The sequence below is a fragment of the Camelus bactrianus genome, chromosome 2 (genome assembly GCF_048773025.1).
Source record: "Camelus bactrianus isolate YW-2024 breed Bactrian camel chromosome 2, ASM4877302v1, whole genome shotgun sequence".
Lineage (NCBI taxonomy): Eukaryota > Metazoa > Chordata > Mammalia > Artiodactyla > Camelidae > Camelus > Camelus bactrianus.
The window spans coordinates 131,383,520-131,404,855 of NC_133540.1; the positions used below are offsets into that span (position 1 = coordinate 131,383,520).

General features: G+C 44.9%; 1 protein-coding gene across 3 annotated transcripts in view; it reads left to right on the top strand.

Moving 5' to 3' along the window:
* The window catches only part of STK32B (serine/threonine kinase 32B), a 301,945-nt gene that overhangs the window by 64,146 nt on the left and 216,463 nt on the right, over positions 1 to 21,336 (top strand). The window lies entirely within an intron of this gene.

The following is a 21,336-nucleotide window of genomic DNA, read 5'->3' on the forward strand; positions in this document are numbered from 1 at the left end:
ACAAATATTTTCTCCCATTCCACAGGTAGCCTTTGCATTCTGTTGATTATTTGCTGTGCAGAAGCTTTTTAGTTTGATGTAGCCTCACTTATTTATTTTTGTTCCCTGGGCTTTTGGTGTCATATCTTTGAAATCATTGCAAAGCCCAATGTCATGAAGCTTTTTCCTTATTTTTCTTCTAAGCAGTGTACAGTAAATTTCAGGTCTTAATATTTAGGTCTTTAATCCATTTTGAGTTGATTTTTTTGTGTGTGGTGTGACATGAGGATCCATTTCATTCTGTTGCATGTTGATATCCAATTTTCCTACAACAGTTGTTGAAAAGATTACCCTTTCCCCATTGTTTATTTTGTCATTCTGGTCAAAGATCAATTGAGCATATGTGCATGGATTTATTTCTGGGCTTTCTATTCTGGGCTTTCCATTGGTCTATTTATCAGTCTTTATGCCTGGACCACACTGTTCTGATTACTATAACTTTGTAATATAATTTGAAGTAAGGAAGTGTGATGCCACCAGTTTTGTTCTTCTTGCACAAGATCAGTTAGACTATTTGTGGTCTTTTGTGGTTCCATATGAATTAGCATTATTTTTTCCATTTCTTTTTAAAAAGGCCATTGAATTCTGTTAGGGATTACATAGAATCTGTAGGTCAGTTTGGGTAGTATGGACATTTAGACAATATTAAGTCTTCCAACCCATGAAACAGCTGCCTTTCCGTTTGTGTCTTGTTTAATTTTTCATCACTGTTTTGTATACAAGTCTCAATATACAAGTCTTTCACTTCCTTAGTTAAGTTTATTTCTAGGTGTTTTATTCTTTTTGGTGCATTATAAATGAGATTTCTCTAATTTCCTTTTCAGATAATTCATTCTTAGTATATAGAAACACAACTGATTTTGTATGTTGTATGTTGATTTTGTACCCTGTGACTTTACTGAATTAATTTATATATATGTGTGTGTGTGTGTGTGTGTGTGTGTGTGTATATATATATATATATATATATATATATATATATATATATATAAAATTTAAGTATAGTCAGTTTACAATGTTGTGTCAATTTCTGGTGTACAACACTTCAGTCATATTGAATTGATTTATTAGTTCTAATTTTTTATGGTATCTTGAAGGTTTTCTATATACAAGATCATATCATTTGCAACAGAGGCAATTTTACTTCTTCCTCCCTGATTTGGATGCCTTTTATTTCTTTTTCTTAGCTAATTACTCTAGTTAGGATTTATAGTCTGTGATGAATAGAAGTAGTCAGAATGGGCATTCTTGCTTTGTTCCTGATCTTAGAGAAAAATCTTTTAATTTGTCACCACTGAATATAATGTTAGCTGTGAGCTTTTCATATGTGGCCTATATTGTGTTGAGTTAATTTCCTTCTATTCTTGGCTTGCTGAGGGCTTTTTTTTTAAATAATGAAAGGGTGTTGAATTTTGTCCAATGCTTTTTCTGCTTCTATTGAGACAATCATGTGATTTTTATCCTTTATTCTGTTAATTTGGTATGTCATATTAATTGATTGTCATATGTTAAACAATCCTTACATTCCAGGGAAAAATCCCACTTACTTATGGCTTATGATCCCTTAAATGTGTTATTGGATTCAATTTGCTAGTATTTTTTTGAAGATTTTGCATCCATAATCAAGGGATATTGGCTTGTAGTTTTCATTTTTTCCCCTTGTGGTGTCTTTGGCTTTGGTATCAGCTTTGGTATCAGGTTAATGCAGGGCCCATAAAACGAGTGGAAATACTGCCTCCTCTTCAAAAAGACTTTGAGAAAATTGTTGTTAATTCTTTCTTACATGTTTGGTAAAATTATATAGTGAAGCCAACTCTATTGGACTTTACTTTGTTGGAAGTTTTGACATTTGATTTTGGTAAGTGAATCTTCGTGATCTTTGATTGTTCTCGGTTAAAGGTGATAGAAAAAAATGAGGAGGTGGCAGGGACTTTTAGAAGGAGAAAAGGGTTTTCCCCAATGAAGCCCCAGTCTGCTCCTCCTTACTCAGAAAGCGATGACAAATGGCTAAGTATGTACATCCCTTCATTTTCACTCTGTGTGTATTCTTACATTTGAAATGAGTCTGTAGGAGGCAGCATAGAGATGGGTCTCAGTTTTTTTATCCACATTTCAGCACCTTGAATATACCATGCCACTCCCTTCTGGCTGTCAGAGTTTCTGCTAAAAAATCTGCTGATAGTTTCATGAGGGTTCCTGTGTACGTAACAAGTTGTTTTTCCCTTGTTGCCTTTATGACTTTGTCTTTAGCTTTTGACATTTTAATTATAATGTGTCTTGGTGTGGGTCTGTTTGGGTTAATCTTGTTTAAAACTCTCTGGGCTTCCTGAATGTGCTCTGTTTCCTTCTCCAGGTTAGGGAAGTTTTTAGCCATTATTCCTTCAAATAAGTCATCTACCCCTTTCTCTCTCTACTCTTCCTGGGAACTCTATGTCATTCCACTGGATGTTGTCTCATAGGTTCCTTAAGCTATCTTCACTGTTTGAAATTCTTTTTTCTTTTTGCTGCTCTGTTTGAGTTCCAGTGACCTGTCTTCTGGATCACTGATTCTTTCTTTGCCTCATCTAGTCTGCTTTTGAACCCCTCTAGTGTATTTTTCAGCCCAGTTACTGTATTCTTTATCTCTGTGACTTATATTTGGTACTTTCTTATGTTTTCTGTCTCTGTTGAAGTTCTATGGTCATATATTCTTCTCCTGAGGTCAGTGAGCCTCTTAATGACCAATATTTTGAACTCCTTTTCAGGTAAATTAGTTATTTCCATTTCATTAAGGGTTTTTTCCCCCCTCTGGTTTTTAATCTTCTCTTTTTATTAGGAATATATTCCTTTCTCTCCTCATTTTGCTCGACTCTCTGTGTCTGTCTCTATGTTTTAGACAAATCAGCTGTCTTTCCTAGTCTTCAAGTAGTTGCCTTTTATAGGAGATCAACCTTACTGTTTAACCCTACCCCAGCTCTTGGCTGTATCCTGAACCTTTGTGATTGTCTTACTTAGCACACTGATTTATTCTTGGTAGTTCCCAGTTGTTGAAGTTATGCCAAGACCTGTGGATGTTTCAGAGGGTGGGATCTCTGTTAGCCCTTAGTTTCCGTCTGATTCGAAGCTAGACCTGCAGGCAGCAGCTTTTAAGGGATGCAGATATATATAGTAACGTGGGACCACAATTGTAAACCCTGCTGGCCTCCATAGCAGGCGATCTAGGGGTGTCCTGTTGATGATAGTTGCAAAAATTGGGGCTTCAGATGTGTGCTTGAGCTCCTTGCTGGGAGGAACCAGTGAGCTGTAGCCCACGTTCCCTGAGAGCACTTACACAACCTCTAGATGTGTGGAACACCAGAAGCCTGCCCCTCAGGCTGAAGCTCCAAGACAGGTAAATAGGCCTTTTTACAGGAAGACTGGGGTGCATTGCAGTTGGCTGTCTGTACAGTGACTAGAGTGTGGGAGCCTTCTAAGAATAGTCTCTCTGGTTGTTTCAGAACCATGGGGCCACTAGAGCAGGTACTCAAGGGGCATCCCCTGGGTGGGCTGCATGTACCCACTGGCTTTGACAGGGCTGCATAAGTGGCAGGAGGAGGGGGGATGCACAGTGGGGCTGGCAAGTGAGAGGGACAGTGCAGAAATGCACCTGCCAGCACTGGTGCTATCAAGACACAGGGAGAATACAAAACTGCCACCGGCCAGCATCTCCATCCCCAGGGAGAGTCTCCACAGATTCCTGTCCCTCCAGCAGATGCTAAGAGTAGTTAATGAATCTTCTTCACATATGGCCTGGGTCCCAGGGTGAGTGAATCTGCCTGCGAGCCCGTTAAGAGTGCGTTCTCTGTTCCCAACAGCCCTGTGGTTCTTCCGGATGTAAGTCCTGCTGGTTTTCCAAGCCACACATTTTGGGGGCTCATCTACCCAATACAGATCCCAAGGGTTGGGGTGCCTGACATGGGCACAAACCCCTGGCTACTCAGGAAGAAGCGTCGTGTTTGTGAGATCCTTTCCAGTTTCAGGTCACCTGGCTGGGGGTGTGGTTTGGGGGGGAAGCACACCTCTGCGTCTCCTTCCCGTCTTGTGTGGCTCTTTCGTCTGTTGTCGCAGAGGAGCTGTTCAGCTGGTTTTCAGGCCCTTTTATAGGGAACGTCTCCACATGTAGCTGTACATTTGCGTGTCCACAGAAGGAGGGGAGTTCAGGATCTCCCCAAGCCGCCATCTTGAACTGCCATTTTGATGTCTGTCTTTCCTGATTTTAACAATCTAGTTTTTTTATCCATTTCTGAGACAGTTGTGTAAAAGCTCCAACTCTGATTGTGCAGTTGTTTCTTCTTCCTTTAATTCTGTCAGTTTCGCTTCTTACACTTTGAAGGTCTGTTGTCAGGTGCATATAGATTTATGGTCATTATGGCCTCATGATGAATTGACCTTATTGTGAAATGTTCTTTTCTATCTCTGCTAATAATCTCTTTCTGCAGCTTAGTTCCTCTGAGATTAATATAGCCATTCCAAACTACATGGCATATATTTTCCACGCATTTTCTTTCATCCTATCTGTGTTTTTATGTTTGACATAAATCTCTTGAGAATAGCACACAATTAGGTCTTGCTTCTCTTTAAATCCATCTGGCAATCTCTACCTTTTATTCCGTTCATAGTCAATGTAATTACTGATGTGGCTTCATTTAGGTCTAGCATGGTTTTATTTGTTCTCTCTTTTGTTTTTCTATTTCTCTTTTCCTATTTTGTTTTAGATAATTGAATATTTAGAATCCTCATTTAATTTATCAATGACTTGATAGCTACACTTCCTTATATTATGCTTTTAAATTGTTGCTTTAGGGATTATGATAAACATCCTCAATTTATTTCACAGTCTGTTTAGAGTTATTATTTTGTACTTCATATAGAATGTAAAACCTGGGCAATTGTACAGGCCTGTTTACCACCCCTGTCAGCCGTTGTACTATAGTTGTCATGTGTATTACAGCTTCTTAAATCATAAATCTCTACTACAGTATTATAGTTTTTTGCTTTAAATATATATAAACATATACATGTATAATATATACATAAAATGTTAAATATTTAAAATAAAATAATGTAAATGATAATATAAAGTATTTTATATATGTATTATATGTATGTATAATTTATATGTAGTTTAAAATATGTGTAGTTTTTTGGCTTTTAAAAAAATTAGGAGGAAAATAGTCCTTGGTATTTACCCATACCTTTCACGAAGGTCTGAATTTCCCTCTGGTATCCTTTCCATCCATCCTGGAGAATTTCCTTTAGGGCAAGTCTCCTGTCAATTCATTCTCTTAATTTTATCTTATCTGAAATGTGCTTATTTCACCTTCTTTCTTGAATATTTCTACTGGGTACAGATGATTGGGTCATAGTTTTTTCTTCATTACTTTAAATATTTTGTACCATTGTCAACTGATCTTTCTGATGAGAAGTCGTTAAACTGAATCATTATTGTCTGGTACTCATGTGTCATTTTCATCTCTCTCTTTTCAAGATACTCTTCTAATCTTTGACTTTCAGCAGTTTGAGTGTGATGTGTCTAGGTGGAAACTCTCAATTAAAAAGAATAGTTTTCGCTCTTTGCTGAGATTCCCTGTATTTTCATTTATTTCTAGCATGCTGCCCTTTATACCATGCAGTGTAGTCGTGGACAGAAGAGCTGTTTTCATGTCCTTAACCTTAATTCCAACATCTGGGTCTCGTTAAGATTCACTTCCGCTGAGGATGGGTCGCATTATCTTGGTTCTTTATATGTTGAGTAGTTCTGGGTTGCATCCTGGGTATTGTGAATGTTATGTTGTATAGACTTTGGGTTGTATTGTATTTCTTTGAAAATATCCTTTTAACAAGCAGTTAACTTGGTTGGATTTACACTACCTGCTCCACCCCCCTGGGCAGGCACATAAATCTCTGTCCATTTCTTTGTTCTTCGCTGTACCGCTTACTGTCTGCTCCACACCTGTGACCTTTACAGGTCAGCCAGAGCTTTGGGCAGAGTGTATGTGCCACCTTTGAGGTTCCCTCCTCTAGATTTTTCAGAAGAGGAGTTGTGGCGCAGAGAATTTAGGAAGTTTGCCTGTAGTCTCATGGACAGTGGCTGAACTTAACAACAACTATTTTAAAATCCTGCTAATCCTTTGTTTTCTGTTGAGCAATTTCATAGCAGAAGGAAAATATCGAGTGATTTCATAGCAGAAGGAAAATTGAAGCAACTCTTTTAATCCACAGCACAGTTGACACCACATAGAAGCTCTTCACTTTTATCCTCATGACGATGATTTTGGTCCTGAGCCCTCTGCACCCCTTCCTGGGATACTGCCAAGCCTGTTAGGATGTGCCCTCCTGAGTTATTATTTGATTATATCCTGTCATCATCCTTGAAAGTTTCATGTTCCTTTTCTGCCCACACCTGCTGCTGTTTGCCTGCTGGCTTGGCTCTCGGAACCTGTATCCAGAGCATACATGTGTTAGAGCTCTGTTTGTAATGAATGCTTTGAAGAGGGCAAGTTTTCTAGTGGCTCTGTGTTTTTTAACAACTTTATTTTCATACAGTTTCTGTCAGTAAACTACATATATTTCAGATGTACTGTTTGATGAACTTTGATAGATGTATGCGCCTATGAAACCACTGCCACAATAAAGATACCTAACATTTCCGTCACTCCCCAGAGGTGCAAATTTCAAACTTCCAACTTACCCCTTCCCACCCTCATATCCCTGGTACCACAAGTCTGTTCTCTATGTCTGTAAGTCTGTTTCTGTTCTGTAGATAAGTTCATTTGTGTCTTTTTTTTTTTTTTTCGGATTCCACATATAGGTGATATCATACGATATTTTTCTTTCTCTTTCTGGCTTCACTTAGAATGATGACCTCCAGGTCCATCCATGTTGCTGCAAATTGCATTATTTTATTCTTTTTTATGGCTGAGTGGTATTCTGTTGTATATATGTACCACATCTTCTTTATCTAGTCATCTGTCGATGGACATTTAGGTTGTTTCCAGGTCTTGGCTATTGTAAATAGTGCTGCTGTGAACATTGGGGTTCGTGTGTTTTTTTGAGCTATATTTTTCTCTGGTTATACACTCAGGAGTGGGATTGCTAGATCATATGGTGGGTTTATTTTTAGTTAGAGGCTCTATTTTTAAGTCACTCTTAGGTTGTAGCAATTTCTTGATGACACCCAAAGTCATGTAGAGTGTGCACAAACATCTAGTATTCAGGCTGAGATTAGTTTACTTCAAGGCACTCGAACATAGCTTTGTTCTGTTCAGAATACCAAATATTCTCTTCCTTTCATGATAAATGTAGCTGAATCTACGTGACTATTATGAAACTCAGGGTGGAGCTGGGCTGGACTAGGATGAAGGAAGACACCCTCCTAATATTGAATGGTTATTTTGGCTTTGCCCTCTGCCTTTGTCAAGTTTGATATCTGGCATTTATTACGAGTGTTCGAGAAAGACCTTTCATTGTTCAGGTATGACAACAGCCTTGGTTATCAGGAAAAAGCACGTGTGGATTCACAGAAACCTCATTTCACTTTCACGCTGGGAGAACTTGCACGTAGCCAGGGCAGCACCAAAGTAAACAGCTGCAGGCAGTGAACTGATTTTAGCAGGAATTTTCTGAACACTTTTATAACCCTTTGATGACTGGATTCTGGGACAGTTGAGGCACAACAGATTAATTTCTGCGTATCCAGTGGAAACACTTTGGACTTGGGAAGCAGGCTGACTCTGATATGTGTTAGTTGTGGATTCCTGGAAAGGAAACTAACCACCCTGAAGCTTAGTTTTCTCACCTGTAAAAAGAAGAGAGAATGGGGAATCACCGTGACTGTGGTGGCTGCCGTTTTTGACTCTGCAGCATGCTTTTTGGTCCCCTTTCTTATCACGATAACATCTTCTTTTCTTTGGAAAACACCTCGCTACCCCATGTGGGCACGGGGGACGGGCATTCATCGTGTCCCCCACTTACTCTCTGAGATGGGCGTGTGACATGTCTGTGCCAGCCACTTGGACCATATTCAGCTAGACCAATGCTTGGACCAAGGATTGGCTGGTGAGTCAAACCCAGCCATTCAGAAGCCTTCCATGGAGTCAGAGGTCTAAGGCTTCTTCTCTTCCTCGCATGGATGATGTCCTGTAAGAAGACAGGTCTGCATGAGTTGGTGACCCTTTTCTTCAGCAGTTCATGAAGGTGAAGGTCCATCTGCAGAAGGAAGAATATTCTTGAGGCTCAAAGTGAAGAAACAGAAACAGATGTCAAAGGTGGGTGGAGGGATGGAGCCCTGCTGGGTAGGATCAGGACTGGGGTAAGCAGGTGAGGCACCTGGAGGGCAAAATTTAAGGAGACATCACTCCCAGGGTCCTCCAAGTGCAGGGTCAGCATTGCTTCCTTACATTTTGCCCCCTCACTTGCCAGACCCCATTCCTGGCACTGCTGGTCACTGTCTGAGCTTGGGTTCCTCCAGGAGCTGAAATTGAAAGAACTGAGTGCAAGCAGTTTTTTTTGGAAAATTGATCCCAGGAATCACCTGCAAGAGAGAAGGAGTGAAATACAGAAAGGAAGGAAGCCAGTGATGGGCATTTGATAAAACCACTCACCAGCAGGCATCTGGACTCACCTCCTTGCGGGACTTCCATAGGGAGGGTGCCTTGAAGGCAGCTGAAGGTCAGAGATGATGTTTTTATGCACAGTTCCCTAGTCAGCATTGCTAGCGGGCTGCTTTAAGCAGCATTATCCCTCCTGCACTTGGGCTTGCCCCATTCAGGCCAGAAAAAGGCCCTCAGCAGAGAGTCACAGGTGTCCACAGTAAGCAGCCTCAGGTGTGTGCAGGTGTACAAGAGGGGACGTGGGCAGGTACCACCAGTGCCTCCATCCTTTTTCTCTTCCAGTTATATGAGCTATACCAGCTACGGGGACTGGCATCCTGATTTGCTTATGCAGGATCACATTGGGCTCCCAGTATTTGCAACCTGGAGAGTCCTGGCCAGTCAGAAACTCACAGTCATTGTCCTAGATACCGGACCCCTCTTAGCATCTTTGTCCTCCTAAAAGCTCAGTGTACTGGGCATTATTATCCTCATTTTATGTATGATGAACAGAAGCCTGGAGAGGTCCCCACTGCCTCACATAGCCTGTTTTGTTTCCACCTGTCCCTCCAAATACAGAAATTAGATTGGAACTGTTTTTAGGTCACCTGTGTATCATCAGGAAACCATGAGGGTCCAGAGGAGAGTGTCCATCAGTGTCCAACAACACAGTGCATTTGTTTTGGGAAGTAGCATAATATAGAAGAAAGAACACAAGCTTTCAAGATGGGGAGGTCTGGGCTCAGATTCTGGTCCTGTTGCTTCTAACCATGTGTCTTGGACCAATCATGTAGCTTCTGCAAACGTCTTTTTCTTCTTCTGAAAAACAAGAATGCCCATTTCTATCCTTACTATGTTCACGTTTTCCTTTCAGTCCTTGAACACATAGAGCATATTAGTAACAACTCCTTTAAAGTCCTTGTATGCTAATTTCATCTCGAGTGCCATTTCTGGGCCTGTTTCTCTTTATTAATTTCTCCTGCTTACGGGTCATATTTTACTTCTTCTTTGCATGTCTACTAATTTAGTTTGGATACTGGACATTGCAAGTTTACTCAGTTACTTAACTTGTTTTTATTGAAGTATAGGTGTTTTATAATGTTATGTTGGTTTCAGGTGTACAGAATAGTGATTCAGCATTTTTATAGATTACACATCTTTTAAAGTTATTACAAAGTATTGGTTATAGTCCCTGTACTGTACATTACATCCCTGTATCTTACTTATTTTATACCTAGTAGTTTGTACCTGTTAATCCCCTTTCCCCTTTGTGTCTCTCACCCTCACCTTCTTCCCCTGTGCTAACCACTCAAATAGACCTACTAGAAGTGAAAACTACAATATACAAAATGAAAAATTCATTGGAGGGGTTTAACTGCAGATTAGACAGTGCAGAAGAAAAGGTTAGTGAACTTGAAGACAGAGCAGTAGAAACTACACAAAACAAACACAGGGGGAAAAATGAACAGAGCCTCAGCAACTTATGGGACACAGTGCAGTGGTTTACCACGTGTGGAATTGGAGGCCCAGAAGGAGGGAGGGGGATAGAAAATGTATTTGGAGAAATAATGGTTGAAATGTCTTTTAAAAATTGGTGAAAATGATAAAATCAAATACAAGAAGTTCAAGTCAACCCCAAGCAAGAGAAACACAAAGAAAACATCATCCAAGAACAGCATCATCATATTGCTTAAAGCCATTGAGAGAACATCTTCAAAGCAACCAGAGAACAAAAGGACACATGGTGTTAGGAAATGGAAACCATGCAAGCCTGAAGACAATGGAGCAACACCTTTCCAGTGATGAAAGAGAGCTATCAACCTAGAATTCTACACTGAACAAAAGTACCCTTCCAGAATGAAAGCAAATAAAGACTTTTTAAAAAAGAATGCACAGACTGATCTTAAAGGATTACTGTGAAAATAAGGGGCAGAGACCATGCAGCCCCCAGCACCAGAGTTGGCATATGGTTAACATTTTTCAAATGCCTCCAGTGTCTTCTTGGCCCTGGGTGACGTTGTAGGTTCTGGGAAGTTTTGGGCAAGCACCTGGAGGGATGCTGGGGGAAGACTTGGCCCTCTTAGCTTGTCTGGCCATCTCCCACAGCACATCTGGCAGAAGGGTGGTCTTCAGGGTGCTTGTCTGCCTCCGCCATCAGACTGTGAGATTCCTGAAAGGCTGGGATGGGTCACGTTCATCAGCGCCTGGCTCAGTGCTCAGCACGTGGTAAAAGCTCGGTAAAGGCTGCCTAGGGAGTGGGTGAGTGAGAGAAAGCAGAGAAAGCCCGGGTCTTCGTGGCAGCCGGCGAAGAGACCAAGCGTGAATTCAGTCATGGGGCTGCTGCTGCTTCACATGTCCAGCACTTCCCTCCTGTTCAGAATGAGTGCCCACCTGTTGGAGCCAGCGCGCAGGGCCCTGCAGTCTGGCTCATGCCCATTTTCCTGACACCCCTCTCCCCGCTCCGTCCTCCGGCTCATCCTGTTCAGCCCTCTCTGGAACACGCTGAACTCATTTCTAACTCAGAACCTTTATATTTGCTGTGTCCTCCACCTTGATCGCCTTCCCCCAGACCTTTGCCAGGGTCACTCGCACCGTACAGAACTCTGGTCCAACGTCCCCTCCGTGCGCCCTCCCTGAACGCCACTTGACCCACCCCAGGCGTTTCATATCCTTGTGCCCTTTCTGGTCCCTTTTTCTTCAGAGCACCCATCACTACCCGTAACTCCATTAGATGCTTGTTCATTTGTCCTCTTGGTTGTTGGCCTCACACACCAGAACACACGGTCTGTGAGGCAGCAGTGTTTCCTCACTGTTCTCAGTTGTATCCTGAGCACCTACTAAGCAACTCTGTATGTATAAGGGCTATACATACACACGTGTATTTACACACACGTGTATGCATAATGCATGAACATATACAAGCTCACTTAGCAGTGTATAGATATGCGTGCACACACTAAGCAGTGTATATGAGCACATGTATGTGCATAGACATGTGTACATGTATATATGCATACACACATATAGCAGACGTAAACATGTGTATGTATATACAGATATATACACCCACTATGCATTTTATGTGTATAGGCATGTATACGTATATCCACCACACACATATGGTATACAAATACATATACACACTCATATATGTATATGTATATATGTAAGTCCACAAAACAGTGTGTGTGTGTAAATCTCCACATATATATGCTTATACATATATACACATATATGCATATAAATGCATACCCACTGAGCAGTGTGTGTATATAAATTCACATATAATATATTTATATATGCACATGTATATATGATGCATATATGTGCTATATATAATATAAATAAATGAATATTATATAAATGAATGAAGAACTTGACAATTAGCTGATCAACTGATAATATTTAGTTGACTGGTTTATACTGACTGCCTCTGGGTTAAGGTCCTGAGAAGAATTTCTCCATCTCCCCTGCTACAAAATTTCATTTTTGACAAATGCCTCTTCAATTACCACCTCCCTCTCCAGCCTCACTCTCCATCCTCCACAGGTTCCTCTTGACCCCTTGGATGGTGGAGCCAGGGGGCATGTTGCTTCTGCGCCTGCAGAGAGACCGGGCTGGAGTGTTCTCCTCTGAGTTAACTTTGATGTCGACAGGGCTTAATTATTTTCAAGGGAAGGAGGAGGCTACCTCTGGGAGAAGTTTCTGAGAACTTGGCTTCAGATGTCTTTCTTGAACTAGCCAATGGGCCCTCTGCTTAGAGAGCCATAGGGCTGAAACAAAAGAAACAGGGAGTTAATTAAAATTCGTGGACTAGCCAGCGGCAGTCTGCGCATGAGAGAGCAGAAAGTGGCACGGCTGTGTGATCATGGCTCTTTACGTCCCTCAAAGGAAGATTCTGGATAAAATCGAGCAAGAGCTGCACAAATGATAATCCCAGACCCAACACTACTTTATTATGCTATGGTGATCACTTCCACACGCAAGCATATTATTAGCCGTCTCGTTCCACGTTTCCGACTTTCACATCTGTATGTGAATCCATAGCGTGAAAAAAAATTGATTAATAGCAAACTAACCAATTGAGTGCCCAGACTGCAACAAATCCATTTTGGAATTAAGCGGGGATTCAATTTTATGTATAAGTTTATAAGTTTAAATGTTCAGAAACATTTGACTTGTCAGCGTGTTTTTTTCCCCCTTAAAAATGTAATCTTAGTGAGGAGGGTGTAGCTCAGTGGTAGAGCACATGCTTAGCATGCATGAGGTCCTAGGTTTAATCCCAGTACCTCCATTAATAAACAAACAAACAAACCTAATTACCTCCCCCCCAAAAAATAAAAAAGAAACTCCCTAAATATTAAAAAGAAAGAGTATGTGGCAGGTGGTTTTTTAAAATGTGGTCTTTGGAATCTTTTTCATCTTTTTAAGCTGCCCATCCTCCAGGAGAAAGGTAGCTACGGGGCAAAGCGTGCCAGGCTTTAGAGTCAGACAGTGAATGTTTGTGCCGACTGCTCTGTCCCAGCATTGTTTTTGGTACTGGTGATGGTGTGGCAAACAAGATGGACGAGGTCCCTGATGCCATAGAGCTGCCAGTTTAGTTGAGGAGACAAATATACAAACAATAAGCAAACATGGTTTCAATGATGATAATTGCTCTGCAGAAAATGTGTAGTGCTTGGGCGGGTAAGACTACCTGGAAGGGTAGGACTGCTTTCTTTGGAGCAGAGGGCAACAGGGAGGGCCTCTTTGAGATGGAGACATTTAAGCCAAGACCTGATTGCTAAGAAGGAAAAATACCATGTGGAGATCTAGGGGAAAGAACATCATAGACAGACGAGACAGCAGATGCAAAGGTCCTGTGGCAGGGACTGAGTTAATGATGGGGCCATAGCGCAGATGTCTACCGCAGGCAGGGACTTGGAATATATGTTTGCTCTTTTCAGGACAATGCAAGAGTTAATTAGTGCATACCAAAATGGCTAGAGGGTCTTCGGCTCAAAGCCTGACAGAGCTGAGTTGGAATTCTGGTCCCTCCGGTGACTCTGGGCCAGGTGCCTAAATTCTCTGTCTCCATAGTGAACTATTATTCTTCTGTAAGAATCATTTTTAGAATTTTTTCTCTCAGTTATACATATATATTCCTTTTCATATTTTTTTCATTATAGGCCATTACAAGATACTGAACACAGTTCCTTGTGCTATACAGTAGGACTTTGCTGTTTACCTGTTTTATATATAGTAGTTAGTTAGTATCTGCAAATCCTGAACTCCTAATTTATCTCTCCACCATCCTCTTCCACCTCTGGTAACCATAAGTTTGTTTTCTATGTCTGTGAGTCTGTTTCTCTTTCGTAAATAAGTTCATTTGTGCCATTTTTTTTCAGATTCTACATGTAAGTGATATCATATAGTATTTTTCTTTATCCTTCTGTCTTGCTTCACTTAGGATGACAATCTCCAGGTCCATCCATGTTGCTGCAAATGCCATTATTTTATTATTCATTTTTAGAATTTTCAAACATGATGCTTTTACTAGATGCTTTTATTTTTCATGCAGACATCTTTTTATAAAGGGTGGAATCCATTTCTTTTTAATGAAACATTTATTCCTTTCATATTAATTAGGCTGTGTTTGGCTTGAGGCATACTCTGAAGGAATTTGCTGGCTCCCAGGAATTGCTTTATCAAGAGCTAAATATCACAGGAAAGGCAGGCTCACTCGCGAATGGCTTTCAAACACCAGCCAGAGCAGATGACCCATCACTGCCCAGCTTGATGACGTCACTGCTTATTTGCATTTCCCATCTTCCCACAGTGAGATCTCATTCCATCCTCTGGATGAGTCTTCCCAGGTCTTTTTATGTCTATAGAGTGGTTCCAACCTGTGTTACCTTATAGGATACTTTTCTGGCACTAAGGGTGTCCAAAGCACCAGGACTGGTCCTGGGGTCTCGTCCCCATGACTCATGTTGGCGTTTCTTGACTGCAGTGTCCATTATGACTCTAGAGAGAAACCGTGTGTGTAAGCAGTTTTAAATTATTTATAAAACCCACGATCACCTCTTGGAATTACCTTCACACTCTCCTCCGCTCCATTGTCAGAAAGAGCTCTTTTTCCTGCAAAGCCCACACCTTCCCTGTTGGTTGTTTGTATGTTCTTTCCTTTATGCATTCATTCCCTCACTGTTGTGTCCCTAGGATCCACAGTAGCTCCCCAGCGCCCTCAGGACAAAAGCCAACTGTATTGGTCTGGCAAAATCTCACAGGCTGGGGCCTTAAATCACAGGAGGGATTGCCTCACAGTGCTGGAAGCCAGAGGACACCTGCTGGATTTGGGCCTGCTCTCTCGACTCCATTTTAATTTAATTGCCTCTGTAAAGGCCCTATCTCCAAATGCATCATATTTGGAGGTACTGGAGGTTAGGGATTCAACATACTGGTTTGGGAAACATAATTCAACCTGCAACACCAACCCTTTAAAATGTCATTCAAGGCCATCCGTTGTCTGCTTCTCACTCGCCTTTGTTGCCTCATATTCCCCCACGATCTCCATGATGTCTGCCTGCGACACCTCAGGTGCACACCAGTGAGCGTCACCTGATACAGGTCAGAACTCAGAGATGAAGGGTCCACGGAGTGGGTGCACTGTTCTCAGCATCTCTAGGAAAGGCTGGCTTAGCTTAGAGCATAGCTGGACACGCAGTGAGGCTGGGCCCCAGTCATGGCATGCCTCCCCATGGTGCTCTCTCTTTTTATATGCTGACTGGGGACAGGTACTTTAGAATCAAGTACCAAGTAGTTTGAGCTTCCTGTGCTTGCTCTTTAAGGGACTGTGGGGGAAAAGTCAGATCATGTAATTTTCTAATGGGGATGTTCTCAGGAGTGAGAAAAAGAAAATTTGCATCATAGTGGCATAAACAAGGAGGGTTTATTTTTCTCACATAACAAGAAGTCTGAAGGTAGGTGGTGCCATAATAACAGGTTCCGTATCTCTGAGACTCTCATAACCTCATGGTCACAAGAGGCTGCTGCAGGTCCAGACATTGCGTATGTGCTCAAGATAGAAAGGACCAGAAAATGGTGAAGGGGAGAAAAGTGGAACCATCTATAGCTAGTCCCTTTTATTTAGATGTAAGACTTTTCTTACAAGCCAGTAGCAGACTAATATCTCGTTGGCCAGAACTATGGCTACTCTTGGCTGCAAGTGAGTATTTAATGGATTACTTTGCCTTCTGGAAGAAAATTGTCCTATTACAGAGAAAGAAAGGGGAGGATGCACTGGGTAATTAACATCATTGTCTGCCAAAGTCAGTCTTCTTGTCAGATAAGGATGTTTGAACAATGGTACCCAGCGTGATCACTCTCTTTCAGCGACCTTATTTATTCCTGATTTATTTATTTATTTATTTTGCTTTTCCCCAAATTGGTTGTTTCCCAGATTCTTGCTCCTATAAGCATAACCCGTGGCCTTTAATGCCACACTGCAGCTGTTTATGCAATCCTTGCACACTCACGTGGGGGGGGTGGGCAGTGGCGGTCAACTGAGTCAGGTAAGAAGGGGCACCCAGGCTGGGCCACGGAAGGGCAGCGCCAGCCATTGTACCTGCAGAGCTGTGCATTCCCAGCATGGCTCTGGCCTCTCTGATTCTGGGGTCACCTGTCCCCCAGAGTCTGGTTTGCCCGAGCTGAAAAGTAGGGGTTACAGTCTTGCCCATCAAGGTTACTGAAGCTGCAACCAGACAAGGACCTTCCTTACCAGTCCAGCAGCAAAGTGAGTCTCAGCTGACTGCACATCAGACTCCCCCAGGAGCTTTTACAGAGTACAGCATCCCAGGGCCCTCCCAGACCTCTGGGTTGCCGCAGATCTGACGTCACTGTTCTGAAGGTGAAGTCCGGCTGGGGCCCACCCGATGCTGGCATGGTCTAGGGTCTCAACACATGTCAGCCTCCTTCTTTGCTGACTTGGAGTCAGTTCCCAAATTTCTGACACCCTGTGTCTTGACACATGTCTTTCTTAAGGAAGATCTCCTGCAATCCACGCTAGCTAGCATTTATTTATTTGTCCCAATAAATTGTAATTAATAGTGATGACATCAGTTCCTAATTGAATCAGACTAATGAGGAATGTTAATTGGGTGCTTGCCTGTCAGCAACTTGGGTGACTTTGGCCGAATTGCTCATTCTCTGCCTCATTAACTGTGATTTCTCATGGGGGGGGGTGCTCTGTGCTGCCCTGCAGAGGACACTGGGGCCGCTCCAGACCCTCCTCTTCTATTTCAGAGGCTCCCGGGAGCTGGGCAGAGCTGCCTGGTGGTGAGATGTGCTGATGGACTTTCTAGAACATCCATCATGAGCTCGGAAGGCCGTAATGATACTGTAGTGTCAGCGGATTCCCTCAGTCATGTGGTTGCCGCAGGCTTTCAAGTTGGGAGGAACGGAGGGACCTCCTGCTGAGTACAGGCACCAAGGACCCCCCTTCCCACGGCCACACGGGGTCTGGTGGGCCCTGTTGTAACTGAAATTCCAGCTCCTTGGCAGACTCGAGCTCAGGCCAGGAGGGCAGGGCCAGGGAGGCCCTCAGGTCAGGAGTGGTGATGCCTGCTAGAAGTGCGGCAGGGGGCCGCTGGTGGGAAGGGTATTCTAAGCAGAGGGAACAGAGCATGCTGGTGCTGGGAGTCCAGAGTCAAGGTGCCAAGTTCACACGTCTGAGCCCCTAAAAACCTGGGGTTCGATCAGGAACCAGGTGGTCTGGCTCCTGCCCTCACATTGTCCGGGGTCTGACTGTCAGACAGGAACAGGGAAGACCCAGCGAGAAGCAGCACGGAATTAATGGTGTGTCGTGGAGAAACACGGGAGATGGAGGGGCTGTGGGAGCCCACTGCGAAGGGGCTTGATGCAGCCCTCAGATAAAGGGGAGCTTCCCACAGGAAGTGCTGGGCCAGCAGAGACAGTTAGTGGGGGAGAGGGCAGGGGGAGGGGGCGGGGAGGAGGCGAGAAGGGTAGAAGGAGGTGGTGCGGTAGAGAAACTCTTTAAGGAAATTCTAAGGGTTTTGAGGTAGCTGGCATGAAGGGTGTGTGTGTGTCTCACGTGTGGTATGTGTATTTGTGTGTGGTGTGTATGTGTACATATATATGTGGTATGTGTGGCGTGTCTACGTGTGGGGATAAGAATGTGTGTATATGTGTGTGGTGTGTGTGTGATGTGTATGTGTGTGTGTGTATATATTTGAGGTGTGTGAGCACACACCACACACACACACACACACACACACACACACATGCTGTCAGAGTGACAGAGGCAGGGAGGACTTTGAACATTTTCTGGAGGAGAAGGAAAGCCCTTGTAGGGCCTCACGTCTCCGGGGTCTCGGAAGCACCGCTGGGCATGATGTCTGCGGAGACCGGAGCAGAGGTGGCGCCGGCCGGTGAGGGGCTGTTACAGAGAGATGTTCCTGACTCTGAAATCTCCAGCTCTAATCTCTACACACCAGAGATTGCTCTGGTCACGGGCTCAGGCGGAGGGGACACGGGCCAGGGGCTTGGGCTGGAACGTGGGGTCTGGGACGCACAGACTCGAGCCTGGCACTGCTTTGGGAGTTGACGTGCTCAGGGCTCAGGGTTGGGTCCCAGGCGCCAGTTGGCCCTGCACCCCGCAGCCTGCCCACGTTTCCCGGGCACTTGCTAGGCTCCTCCCCTGGCTCCGTGCACACCTGACAGCGAACCTGGCGGGGGGGCAGGTGAAACCTATCGCACAGTTGGGCTCACAGAGGTGCCCGGCTAAGTTGGTCAGCCAGAGGTGGGTGCCCACGATGGGCATTTACAGACTGTATCAGTTTCCTGTGGCCTCTGTAACAAAGAACCCTAAACTGGGGGGATTCAAACAGCAGGCGCTTATTCTCCACTCTTCTGGTGGCTCCAGGGAGGATCCGCCACAGGGCTGGCAACAATTTTTGGCCTCCCTTGGCTTCTAGATGCAGCGTCTCTCCAGTCTCTGCCTCCATGGCCACACCACCCGCTTCTCTGTGCGTCTTCTGCCTTCTTTTCTCTCATTATAGAGACACTGGTTGGTGCAGGGCCCACCCTAATTCAGGATGACTCATCTTGAGATCCGTGACTTAATTATACCTGCGAAGGCCCTTTATCCAAATGCGGCCACCTTCGCAGCAGTGGGGGTCAGGCCTGGGTGTGTCTTCTGAGGAGCGCTGTTCAGCCCTGACTGCATCCTGCTTGTCCCCTCCTCTTTGGTTTTCTGCATTCGTCTCCCTGGGCCCCCATCATCCTGCCTGACAGAGAGCCTGGGAGCTTGAATCTGTATGGTGAAGAATCTTCCTTGAATCTATATGGTGAAGGGCTTGGCTCAAGCCACCCACCAGTCAGTAGGAACTGTCTCCCCCAGCTACCCAGGCCTGCTCCGGCCATAGGACCAGGAATACCTGTGACCCTGTGTCCTGGGAAGCAGACGTCCCTCCGGGCACCCTGCCCTTCCTTCAGACGAGTCCTTGATGATGGTTGTGATGACGGTGCTAGTGATCACAATAACTGCATTTGCTGAGAGCCTGTTATAGTGGGAGTGTCATATGCCTGAAACCCCGAGAAGTAAAGAAAAGGCGCCTGCATTCAGTACCTGCAGTGGGACAGCACCACACCCTTCACAGCATCCCCTCCCATGTCCTCGGAGGAAGAACATACTAGCTCCATTTCACTGATGAGTAGACTGAGGCTCAGGGAGGGTGGCCCCACTGTGGAGCTGAAGTAGAAGCCCTGGTTGGGGTGGCCCCAGAGCCCGAACTTCCTGCATCTCTGTGACTTCCCAGCAGACCCTCATCTCTACCCAGTGCCTTTGACTTTTCTTAGGTCTGTTTTTCATTTTAGCCTCTCTGTCTCCTGGTCAGGTTGATTCAGCCATTGCTACCCACCTCACTTGGCCGACGAGGAGGCGAGGCCAGAGGGCCAGAGATGTGTGCATGGCCCTACTCCTGGTCTGCAGGAGGGCCAGGGGCAGGGCCCAGCCTCCTGACCCCAGGTCCGGCCTTCTTAGCTCTGTGTTCCTGAGAAACATAAGCGTGTTTCTAAGATGTCTTAGAAAATAGATTCCAGTCCTAACACTGCCAGGTGCTCCCACTTCCTCGGTCTCATGTGGTCCCACTTAGTTTCTCCCCGGTGGGGCAGGTGGGGTTGGCTAATTCCATTCAGACAGGTGCTGAGACCAAGGCTGGAAAGGCAGCAAGAACTGGAGTGGGAGTTGGGATTCAGGCTCTTCCCCATTGTCTTGAATCTGCCTCAGATTCACAGCACGTGGGAGCCAAAAGGGGTCCAGTTTCCAACAGAAGAGCAACTTGGGATGCGCAGAGAGAACCCGCAGCTCCCAGCCTGTAACCGTATCCCTGGCGTTCTCTGTCACATGCTCTGTGCCCGGGGAGGAAGTGCCGCTGGTGTCAGGTGCTGGACCCGGGGAGGCAGAGGGTTGGGTTGGAGTCCCGAGCTGTGAGGTAGGTCTCAAACCTTCCTTCATCTGTCAAGTGAGGCTAGTAATAGTAGTTACTGTGCTGGGTGGAGCAGTATCCCCTTGCCAAATCCAAGCAATGTGGCTGCTAGCCAGGGGCATCAAGGATTGACAGCGACCCCCAGAAATTAAAAGAGGCAAAGAAGGGTCCCTCCACCAGAGACTTCAGAGGGAGCGCATCCCTGCACGACCTTGATCGGAAGCTTCTGGCCCTCTGGAACTCTGAGACAGTCCGTTTCTGTTGTTTTCAGCCCCCGCTTTGTGGTACTTCGTTATGACCACCTGAGGAAACAAATACGATACCCCGGCAGGATGACGGGACCCAGTACCTGTTCGCCCTGCTAATTTTTCCAGCCACATCGTCCTCCTTGCCATGTGTCCTAAAGCTCCGTGTCCTCCTTGGCATCATTCCTTTCCCCTAAAAGCCTCTTTTTTTGCCTTTGCCATCTTTCCATCCTTTCATGCCCACCCTCCAGCACTGAGAGCCTTTCCTGACAGCGTGTCCCCCACCCCACCGTGAGTAAGGGAGTCACTCTGAAGTCGGACTCCTGTGGGTTTGAACCCTGACACCAAAGGGCTTGTTGAACTCTGGGCAAGTTGATGAGCGCACTCGGGGCAACTGCTCCCTCGCGTTCCAGGGAGGATGGAGGCTTTATTCGCAAGATTCTCGTGGGGATCACACGGGATCATGGAGAAGACAATTCTCTCAGTCTCCACAATAAAGTGCTCAGGACAAGAACTGCCACTGTCGCTGTCACCACTTCTCCTTTGCTTCCCCAGTGCCCGTGTGCCTTAGTTTGGGTTTCCCCAGGAGCAAACCCAAGGGCCCTGGAGAGGTGAAGAAAGCACAGGTAGGGTTGGAAAGTGAGTCAGGGAAGGAAAGGCAGGAGGCTGCCGGTCAGGTTGTACCATCAAGCCAGTCCCCCCCAGCCCCGCAGAGCAGAGGCTCAAATTCCGGGAGCCCTGGGATCCTCACACTTACCCGGGGATGGGCAAGGGCGCTGGGGTGCGGATGTCCCAGCTGCCGTCGTAGGTTGCTTCTGTGGGCCTGAGCTCTCTGGCATTGCCCGTCTGTCACAGCAGAGCGGGTTCTACTGGCAGACAGAGTCCTTTGCCAAAGAGAAGCAGGGCTGGTGGAGGGAAGGTGGGCGCGCAAGTGGGGAGGGCCGGGGCTGCAGTGGG